This window comes from Lycium barbarum, chromosome 10 (assembly GCF_019175385.1).
Source record: "Lycium barbarum isolate Lr01 chromosome 10, ASM1917538v2, whole genome shotgun sequence".
Classification (NCBI taxonomy): Eukaryota; Viridiplantae; Streptophyta; class Magnoliopsida; order Solanales; family Solanaceae; genus Lycium; species Lycium barbarum.
Genome location: NC_083346.1, coordinates 20,219,885 through 20,229,522, shown reverse-complemented (window position 1 = coordinate 20,229,522; position 9,638 = coordinate 20,219,885). Strand labels below are relative to the sequence as shown.

At 33.5% G+C, this 9,638-nt stretch overlaps 2 pseudogenes; both read left to right on the top strand.

Moving 5' to 3' along the window:
- Positions 1-478: 478 nt before the first annotated feature.
- On the top strand, positions 479-4,922 carry LOC132612816 (disease resistance protein Roq1-like; annotated as a pseudogene).
- Positions 4,923-4,947: 25 nt separating this feature from the next.
- LOC132612815 (TMV resistance protein N-like) lies at positions 4,948-5,835 on the top strand (annotated as a pseudogene).
- Positions 5,836-9,638: the final 3,803 nt, after the last annotated feature.

Sequence of the window (9,638 nt, the reverse complement as noted above, 5' to 3'; positions counted from 1 at the left end):
CCCACAAGTAATCCTAGTTGTCCTGGATTTCTGCCTAAGTACTTGTTCCTCAATGTCACACCACTTCTTGATTTCTTTTAGCAACTCTTTTTCATGGTCAATCAAAACAAGACACATAGGTTATGTTTCAATTTGAGCTTGAATTATTTCCTGATTTTGCCTAGCTAGGTGCAGTTTTTTGCCATCGGAAGCCATATAAGTATTCAATTTGAGCTTGAATTATCTCCTAATTTTGCCTATGATAAAAATCTGGAGATAATTCAAGCTCAAGTTGAAACACAACCTATGTGTCCTGTCTTTTTGCCGCTTCTAATTAGGTGCATTAGACAAATTTTTGTGCAAATTTTAAACAAGTTGGGTCATACAAAACCAAAAATTGCAGAGAGTCTAGTAGGAATCGAGCCCTAAGTACAAAACTTTAATATCTCTGTTGAACATAAATTCTGCCACTGATGTTCGCATTATTGGAATATAGGGTATGGGCAGCATAAGCAAATGATCAACTATCGCCCGAGCTGTCTTTGATCAACTACATGGAATGTTCGAGGGTGGCTGCTTTCTTGACAATGTTAGAGAAGCACATCAAAATTTGGACTGCAAGCTTTGGCAGAAAAATTGCTCTCTGAGACACTGAAAGAGACTAAAAACAATCTTTACTCCGGCACCAATTTGCTGATGAACAGGTTAAGCCACAAAAAGTGATCATTGTTCTTGATGACGTGGATCAAGATGAGCAGATAGAGAATTTGTTTGCTAGAGGGCACAAGGGTTCGGGGCTGGCAGTAGAATAATTATTACAACAAGAAACAAGCAATTGTTATAGGCTTATGGAGTTGATCAAGTTTATGAATTAAACTATTAGGGACTAATGAGGCTTTAATTCTATTTAACAAGTTTGCTTTCAAGGAAACTCAACCCATGGGTCCTTTCGAGGAACTAGCGCTATGCGTTATGAAATGTGCGTGGGGCCTCCCATTAGCTCTCAAAGTGTTGGGATCACATAAGAGAAAAGGAAGAATGGGAGAGCCAGTTGAAGAGGTTGGAAGGCATTCCTCATGGTGATGTAATAGGGAAACTTATAAGTGAGCATTGACGCATTGAGTGATCTGGACAAGAAAATATTGCTTGTTTCTTAAAGGGGAAAACAAAGAGAACCCGTGGTCAAGAAATTCAATGCTTTCGGTTTCAAACCTGAAATTGGAGTGCCAGTGCTTGTTCAAACATCTTTGTTATCCATATCTGATGATGACACATTCCAGATGCATGATAGTTCAAGAAACCGCTTGGTACATGGTTCGCCATGGACAAACTAAAGAGAAATACAGCAGGTTGTGGATTCCTGATGACATATGTGATGTTATGTCAAAGAAATCAGCAAGTTTATTGACTAGCTAATTATAGTATATTGAAGTGGATCAACTGATGCCATCATTGCCTGTATTTTCTTATAAGAATCAACTAACAAAGATTCAATAAGAAAGAAAACCCAACACACTAAAAGAATATGTGAAAAAAGAAGATGTATTTTCTTGATTTGTATATATCATCCACCCAATGAAAGAATATGAATTTATATAGGTAAAGAATATAATACTATCTCCCAGAGGCGGATGTAGCACTATATCTATGGGTTCAATCGAACCCCATACTTTCGGTGCGGGTTATAAGTTTAAGGTTAAAAATTTACTAAAATTACAACAAATAGTAGATATGAACTCATAATTTTAGAAATATAATGGTTCAATGCTAAAAATCTAAAAGGTTGAACTTATAAAGTTCAAATCCTGGATCCGCCTCTGCTAACTTCTAAGAGTGAAGTTGTGAGCAGATTAATGGCTCCAACAGAAAAAAAAAAAAAAAAAAAAAAAAAAAAAAAAGACGAAATGACAATGAAGAGGGAAATGGTATGTTTTCATTGGCAAAGTAACGAAACAAACTGAATTAGGATAATAGGCTAATCAATGCTTTTAATGTTGATCGGTAACAAAAGCCAATCAATGCGAGAAATTGCATAAGAAAGTAATTGGCATATAAAATATTCATTAACATGCCTTTAAACAAAGAATCTAGACAAATATTTTTCAACAATCAACATTACCTTATTGGGACAACTACGTGTATATACATCTTAGGAAAAGTATTTACGAAACGTGATGATAGTTTTATATTTACAAAATATAACATTACAAACCCTATACAAAACATGCTTTAAAAAAAAAATTGAAAAATATTTTTTAAAATATTTTTTTCGCTCAAAATTTTATGTATGAAAGTTGTATGAAATGTGTATATCTCTTTTAAGGCTTAAAAAGTTCGCTCAAAATTTAGCGTATGAAAACGGTTCGAAAAATGTATGAAATGTGTATATCTCATTCAGGGCTTTAAAAATCCGCTCAAAATTGTGTGTATGAAATTTGTATCTCACTCAAGTCTTAAAATTTCGCTCACATTTTTGTGTATAAAGTTCATGTTAGATTTCTGTAAAATTAATACAACTACAACAACACTGTATACAATTTTGATACAACATTCAAGACTTAAAATAATCGAACTTAAAATAATCGCTCAAATTTTTGTGTATGAAATGTGTATATCTTACTCAAGGCTTAAAAAGGTCGCTCAAATTTTTGTATGAAGAATGTATGAAGTGTGTATATCTCGATCAAGGCTTAAACGTTACACTCAAAATTTTATGCATGAGAATGGTATAAAATGTGTATATCTCACTCAGGACTTAGAATTTCATTCACATTTTTCGTATATAATGTTATATTAGGTTTCTGGAAAATTAATACAACTACAACAACATTGTAACAACTTTCATACAATATTCAAGGCTTAAAGTTTTCGCTCACAATTTTGTGTATGAAAATTTTATTAAAAATTTCGCTCATACATACACATTTCATACATTTTTCATACAGCTTTCATACACAAAAATTTGAGGTAGTTTTTTAAGCCTTTGAGCAAAAGAATAAAAAAAAATTAAAAAAATATAAAATTATTTTTTAAAAAAAATATAAAAATTAATTTTAAAAAAAATTAATATTTTTAATATTTTTTATTTTCTAAAAAAAAAATAAAAAAACGAAAAATATATGAAAATCCGTCATGTTTCGTAATATATCGTTATGTTTTGTAAATAAGGAAAACTATCGTCACATTTCGTAAATATTTCTCCTTAACATGTATATATATGTAGTTTTCCCTACCTTATACTCCCTCCGTTCACTTTTACTTGTCCACTATGGACTTTACACGCTTCTTAAAAAATAATAAATAAAGTGCATATTTACCATGATGCTCATATTAATTGATGTATAATTGCATTAGATTTGGAAAATAATTTGGAATGAGTAACTAATGCTAAGGGCAAACCAGGAAAAATAAACTATTTTCTCTTGATATGCGAAAGTGGACAAGTAAAAATGAAAATCAATTTATGAAATAGTGGACAAGTAAAAGTGAACGGAGGGAGTACTATAAGTTTGTTGATTCAAATCATTGGTATTTAAGATCATAAAGATTGTGGTAATGTGATAAATACTCTTTTATTTTAATTATTAAAAAATTAGTCCTGAAAATGAAGTCACACTTAGTAGTTGAGTGTTCTATCTTCAAAGTGTTTTTTTTTTTTATGCAAATCTAAATACATCATAAATAAAAGATATATTTTACTATCTTACCTCTATCTCTGTCCAATAAATGTGTTCTAATAAATATTGACTATTTTCAAGAACATTTAATACTAAGGGTAAGGCGGGAAAGGTTTAATTAATTTTATCTTGGTTTTGTAAATGAACAAGTAATTTGGGACATATATTTTTAGTAATGTGGCCAAGTAATATGGGACTAAGGGAGTAATTTATTTTTAATGTTTTGCCCTTAACATTCATTACTCATTCCAAATCATTTTCCAAATCCAATACAATTATACACCAATTAATATGGGTATCATGGTAAAATATGCACTTCATTTATTATTTCTTAAGGGGTGTGCAAAGTCCATAGTGGACAAGTAAAAGAGAACGGAAAGAATGGTATTATTTCCAAATGATACTCCCTCCAGATAAAAAAAAAGTGTTCACTTAGCTATTTGCACACCCCTTAAGAAAATACTAACTCCTAGAAAAAAAATAGATAATCTGACTAAACTGGCCCTAGTTAAATAAGTATTGAAATTTGATCATGTAGCACTTAATAAGGGCAAATCTGGAAAAATAAGGTTAACTCTTTTTTGATAAAAATAGGCTAAGTGGACAATTTTTTTGATCCGGAGGGAGTATTTCACGTTAAAAACTAAAAAGTGAATATTTCTCAATTACAACTAAATATTAATAAGCTGTTAAAAAAAATTAGCTATCCGGTCTAATTTTTGGAATCAGGCGTCAGACGTCTCTAAGATATGCCCTCCTATTTCTCAACAATGTCCATTAACATCTCCTATTTCTCATCGTATGGATTAATCACCTCGGAACTTCATGACAAGTTTGATGTTTAAGGCTGACAGAGGACATTCTTTGACCTCAAATCTTTTGTTACAGCCGGCTAATTTGTAGATATGCCTACAAAATGATCCTGCTTGCACAAGGTTTTAACGTTTACTAGCCACTAGGTGATAATTAACACTTCCCAAATAGCTCTGCTTGTCGAAATTTCAGTGGTTAATAATAATTGGAATTAGTTTTAGTTTCCAATTCAAGAAAGATCAGTTGCAGCATGCAGCGTATTACATTTTCGATTTCAACACTTTGACATTTCACTGTCTTTTTGCCGCTTCTAATCAGGTGCATCAGACAAATTGCTGTGCAAATTTTGAACAAGTTGGGTCATACAAAACCAAAAATTGCAGAGAGTCTAGTCAGAATCGAGCCCCAAGTACAAACTTTAATATCTCTGTTGAACACAAATTCTGCCACTGATGTTCGCATAATTGGAATATGGGGTATGGGCGGCATAGGCAAATGATCAACTATCGCCCGAGCTATCTTTGATCAACTACATGGAATGTTCGAGGGTGGCTGCTTTCTTGACAATGTTAGAGAAGCACATCAAAATTTGGACTGCAAGCTTTGGCAGAAAAAAATTGCTCTCTGAGACACTGGAAGAGACTAAAGACAATATCATCTTTACTCCAGCACCAATTTGCTGATGAACAGGCTGAGCTACAAAAAAGTGATCATTGTTCTTGATGACGTCGATCAAGATGAGCAGATAGAGAATTTGTTTGCTGGAGGGCACAAGGGGTTCGGGGCTGGCAGTAGAATAGTTATCACAACAAGAAACAAGCAATTGCTATCGGCTCATGGAGTTGATCAAGTTTATGAATTAAACTATTAGGGACTAATGAGGCTTTAATGCTATTCAACAAGTTTGCTTTCAAGGAAACTCAACCCATGGGTCCTTTCGAGGAACTAGCGCTACGCGTTGTGAAATGTGCGTCGGGCCTCCCACTAGCTCTCAAAGTGTTGGGATCACAAAAGAGAAAAGGAAGAATGGGAGAGCCAGTTGACGAGGTTGGAAGGCATTCCTCATGATGATGTAATAGGGAAACTTAAAAGTGAGCATTGACGCATTGAGTGATCTGGACAAGAAAATATTGCTTGTTTCTTAAAGGGGAAACAAAGAGAACCCGTGATCAAGAAATTCAATGCTTTCGGTTTCAAACCTGAAATTGGAGTGTCAGTGCTTGCTCAAAGATCTGATGATGACACATTCCAGATGCATAATAGTTCAAGAAACCGCTCATGGTTCGCCATGGACAAACTAAAGAGAAATACAGCAGGTTGTGGATTCCTGATGACATATGCGATGTTATGTCAAAGAAATCAGTAAGTTTATTGACTAGCTAATTATAGTATATTGAAGTGGATCAACTGATGCCATCATTGCCTGTATTTTCTTATAAGAATCAACTAACAAAGATTCAATAAGAAAGAAAACTCAGCACGCTAAAAGAATATGTGAAATAAGAAGATGCATTTTCTTGATTTGTATATATCATCCACCCAATGAAAGAACATGAATTTATACAGGTAAAGAATACTATCTCCCAGAGGCGGATGTAGTACTATATCTATGGGTTCAATCGAACCCCATGCTTTCGGTGCGGGATATAAATTTATGTGTAAAAATTTACTAAAATTACAACAAATAGTAGATATGAACCCATAACTTTAGGAATATAATGGTTCAATGCTAAAAATTTAAAAGGTTGAACTTATAAAGTTTAAATTCTAGATCCGCCTCTGCTAGCTCCTAAGAGTGAAGTTGTCAGCAGATTAATGGCTCCAACAGAAAAATAAAGACTAAATGACAATGAAGAGGGAAATGGACTGTTTTCATTGGCAAAGTAACGAAACAAATTGAATTAGGATAATAGGCTAATCAATGCTTTTAATGTTGATCGATAACAAATGCCAATCAATGCGAGAAATTGCATAAGAAAGTAATTGGCATATAAAATAGAGAAAAGACATCATTTGACCCTTAACTTGACACGAAAACTCAGTTTAGCAACTAAACTTAACTTGTATTTATTTACCCCTCTTAACAACTTTCATTTAAATTATTTACCACCCTGAAAAAATAATATCACTCTCACAATGGGAGGTGTATTACACTCGCGCCACGTCATTGCCACATCGTTGCCACGTCGTTGCCACGTCATTTCCATGTCAAAAATTACTAACCCTTCATTTTTTGTTTTTCTTTTATTATTTTTTCTCTTTCATCTTCTTTCCCCCTTTTCTCTTTCTTCTTCTTTCTCCTCAACCCTCCCGCCGCCACCGCCGCAGCCGCCATGCTGCAATTCAACTACTTCTTGCATCATCAAACTCTTCTCCTTCCTGAGTTTCTCAATCTCATCTTCTCCTTCGATTTTGCGAAATCCCTGAACAACGTTAACCAAAAGTGATTCAAAATGAATTCGGAGATACCATGAATACGTCATATTTCATATAAAAATGAAACTTTTTACATAAAAACCAGATGTTAGCTGACAATTTTTCATGAGTTCCAGGAGCTACATTTTACACTAGAAGTACACAATCAGCAGATCATTTGCAGTAAAACCATATATGCATTACAGAAAAGCTTAAACAAGTTATTTAATTCGGAACCTTAAAATTCTACCTGTAGAATTAGATGAACCTCCTGCAGAGAGATGCTTTATCTACAAGCCCAAATCACGAACAACGCACCTCTTTATCATTTTCCTTAAGAATCAACCACTTAATATCTTTACAAGGTACCAAAAAAAATCGAAAACTACTAAGAAAAATCGTTCCTCTAATGTTATTTAGAGCACGAAAAAAAAAACACTATTTACATTTACATCCCTAACAACATTGTCACCATTACAAATCATTACAACAGAAACAATAATTTCTCCTCATCCTACCATAACCACCCATAAGAACAACACCCACTTCTTTAACCCACACGCACCACCACCACCATCATCACCCCACCAAATTTCATCCCATTCCTTCTCAAATTCGTCCAAATTGGTTATTTTGGTTGTTATTGTTGGCTATTATTAGTAGGCGCATTAGCGCATTATAATTTCTTGTGCTTTGATTTATGTTATTATTTGCTACTTTCTGTACTTTGATTACTCTATTTTATCTGTGCCGCTTTCGTGATTTGCATTTCCATATCGCTTTGAATTCCTTGATTATCCTGTTTTACTGTGTCGCTTGCATTATTTCATTGCAATATCGTTTTAAATCTTTTAACCTTATCTGACCCCCTTTTTATGCTTCTATTGAGCCGAGGGTCTCTCGGAAACAGCCATCCTACCTTGGTAGGAGTAAGGTCTGCGTACATTATACCCCCCCAGACCCCAAGATGTGGGATTTCACTGGGCTGTTGTTGTTGTTGTTGTTGTTGTTGTATTGTTGGCTATTATTATTATTATTAGCAATCCCATTTCTTCCATAATCATTATTCCATAACTTTATTTTTGAAAGAAAACAAAAATCAAAATCAAGAAACCAAAAAATGGTGAAAATGGTAAGAAAAGAATGATGAGAATATAGAGAGAAAGAGGAATTTGTGAAGAAGAAGAAGGAGGAGGAAGGTGGTGGGGGAGGGGCTGTGGCGTGGGGTGGGGGTTGTGAAGAAGACGAAGGTGGTGGGGGCGGGCTGTGGGGTGACGAAGAGGGGGCGGGGCTGTGGGGTGGGGTGGGGGGTTGTGAAGAAGAAGATGGTGGTGGGGGCGAGGTTGTTTGGTGAAGAAGAGGGTCGGGGCTGTGGGGTGGGGTGGGGGTGGGGGTGCATTTTGATTTTATTTTTATTTTATTTTTTAATTATATATATATATATATATATATATATATATATATATATATATATATATATATATATATATATATATCAGCGGGCCCACCTTTTTATATTTTTCACTCTCTTAATTTTTTTTTTTAACTTTTTTTTGCCACGTCTACATTTGGGGTTGTATTTAATTAAGATGAAAGTTGTTAGGGGGGTAAATAAATACAAGTTAAGTTTAGTTGCTAAACTGAGTTTTCGTGCCAAGTTCAAGGGTCAAATGATGTCTTTTCTCTATTAAATATTCATTAACATGTCTTTAAAGAAAGAATCTAGACAAATATTTTTCAACAATCAACATGACCTTATACTATAAGTTTGTTGATTCAAATCATTGGTATTCAAGATCATAAAGACTGTGGTAGTGTGATAAATACTCTTCTATTTTTAATTAAAAATTTAGTTCTGAAAATGATGTCACATTTAGTAGTTGAGTGTTCTATCTTTCAAAGTGAAAAAACTTTTGATGCAAATCTAAGGCCCCGGTTGTCCATAGATACGTTTTTTTTGAAATTTTGGAGTTGGAGTTCTGTTTGACAATAGTTTTTGAAATTGTAGTTTTTGGTGAAATGTAATTGTAAAAAAGTGAAAAAAGTGAATTTTTTTTGAAAAACAAGTTTTTTGAGTTTTGGTATTCCGTAATACAACTTCAAGTTGTATTCGGAATTCTCATGGCCAAATGCTGATTCTGAAAAAAAGTGAAAAAAAAATTCGGAATAAAGTGAGTAATTCTTATGGCCAAAAGAGGGCTAAATTAATTGAATTCCAAAACATATATCAAATACCAAAAGAAAAAAACATTTTTGAGACCTTTTGTCTTTTGATGGTCTAAAAGAGTAAAAGTTATGAACCAATGGAAACTATTTATTCCATCTGTTCCTCTACCTCTTTTTTTTTTTTTTTTTTTTTTTGATTTCCTCCTCCTTCACATAGCAAAAGGAGATCAAACAAATTCAATTTTAATTTCGCGAATGTAAAGCTCGACTGACAGTTTTTTATTCTTGAATATCATTTTTTTGACGAAATTATCTTTAGTATTCAGTCATAGAAAAGTATTTTTAATGGAAAAATACACCAACATTAAATATAATTTCAAATATTTAATTACTAAAATTATTTTATCTGTTATAAGTATTATATGTGAATTAATTTCTACCAACCTACATCAACAACAAACCTAGTGTAATCTCACAAGTGGTGTTTGGGAACGTAAGATATACGCAGCCTTATTCCTACCTTTATGGGTGGCGAGTCTGTTTCGATTGACTCTCGGCGAACCTGATCCTTTATTCAGACTTTAGACC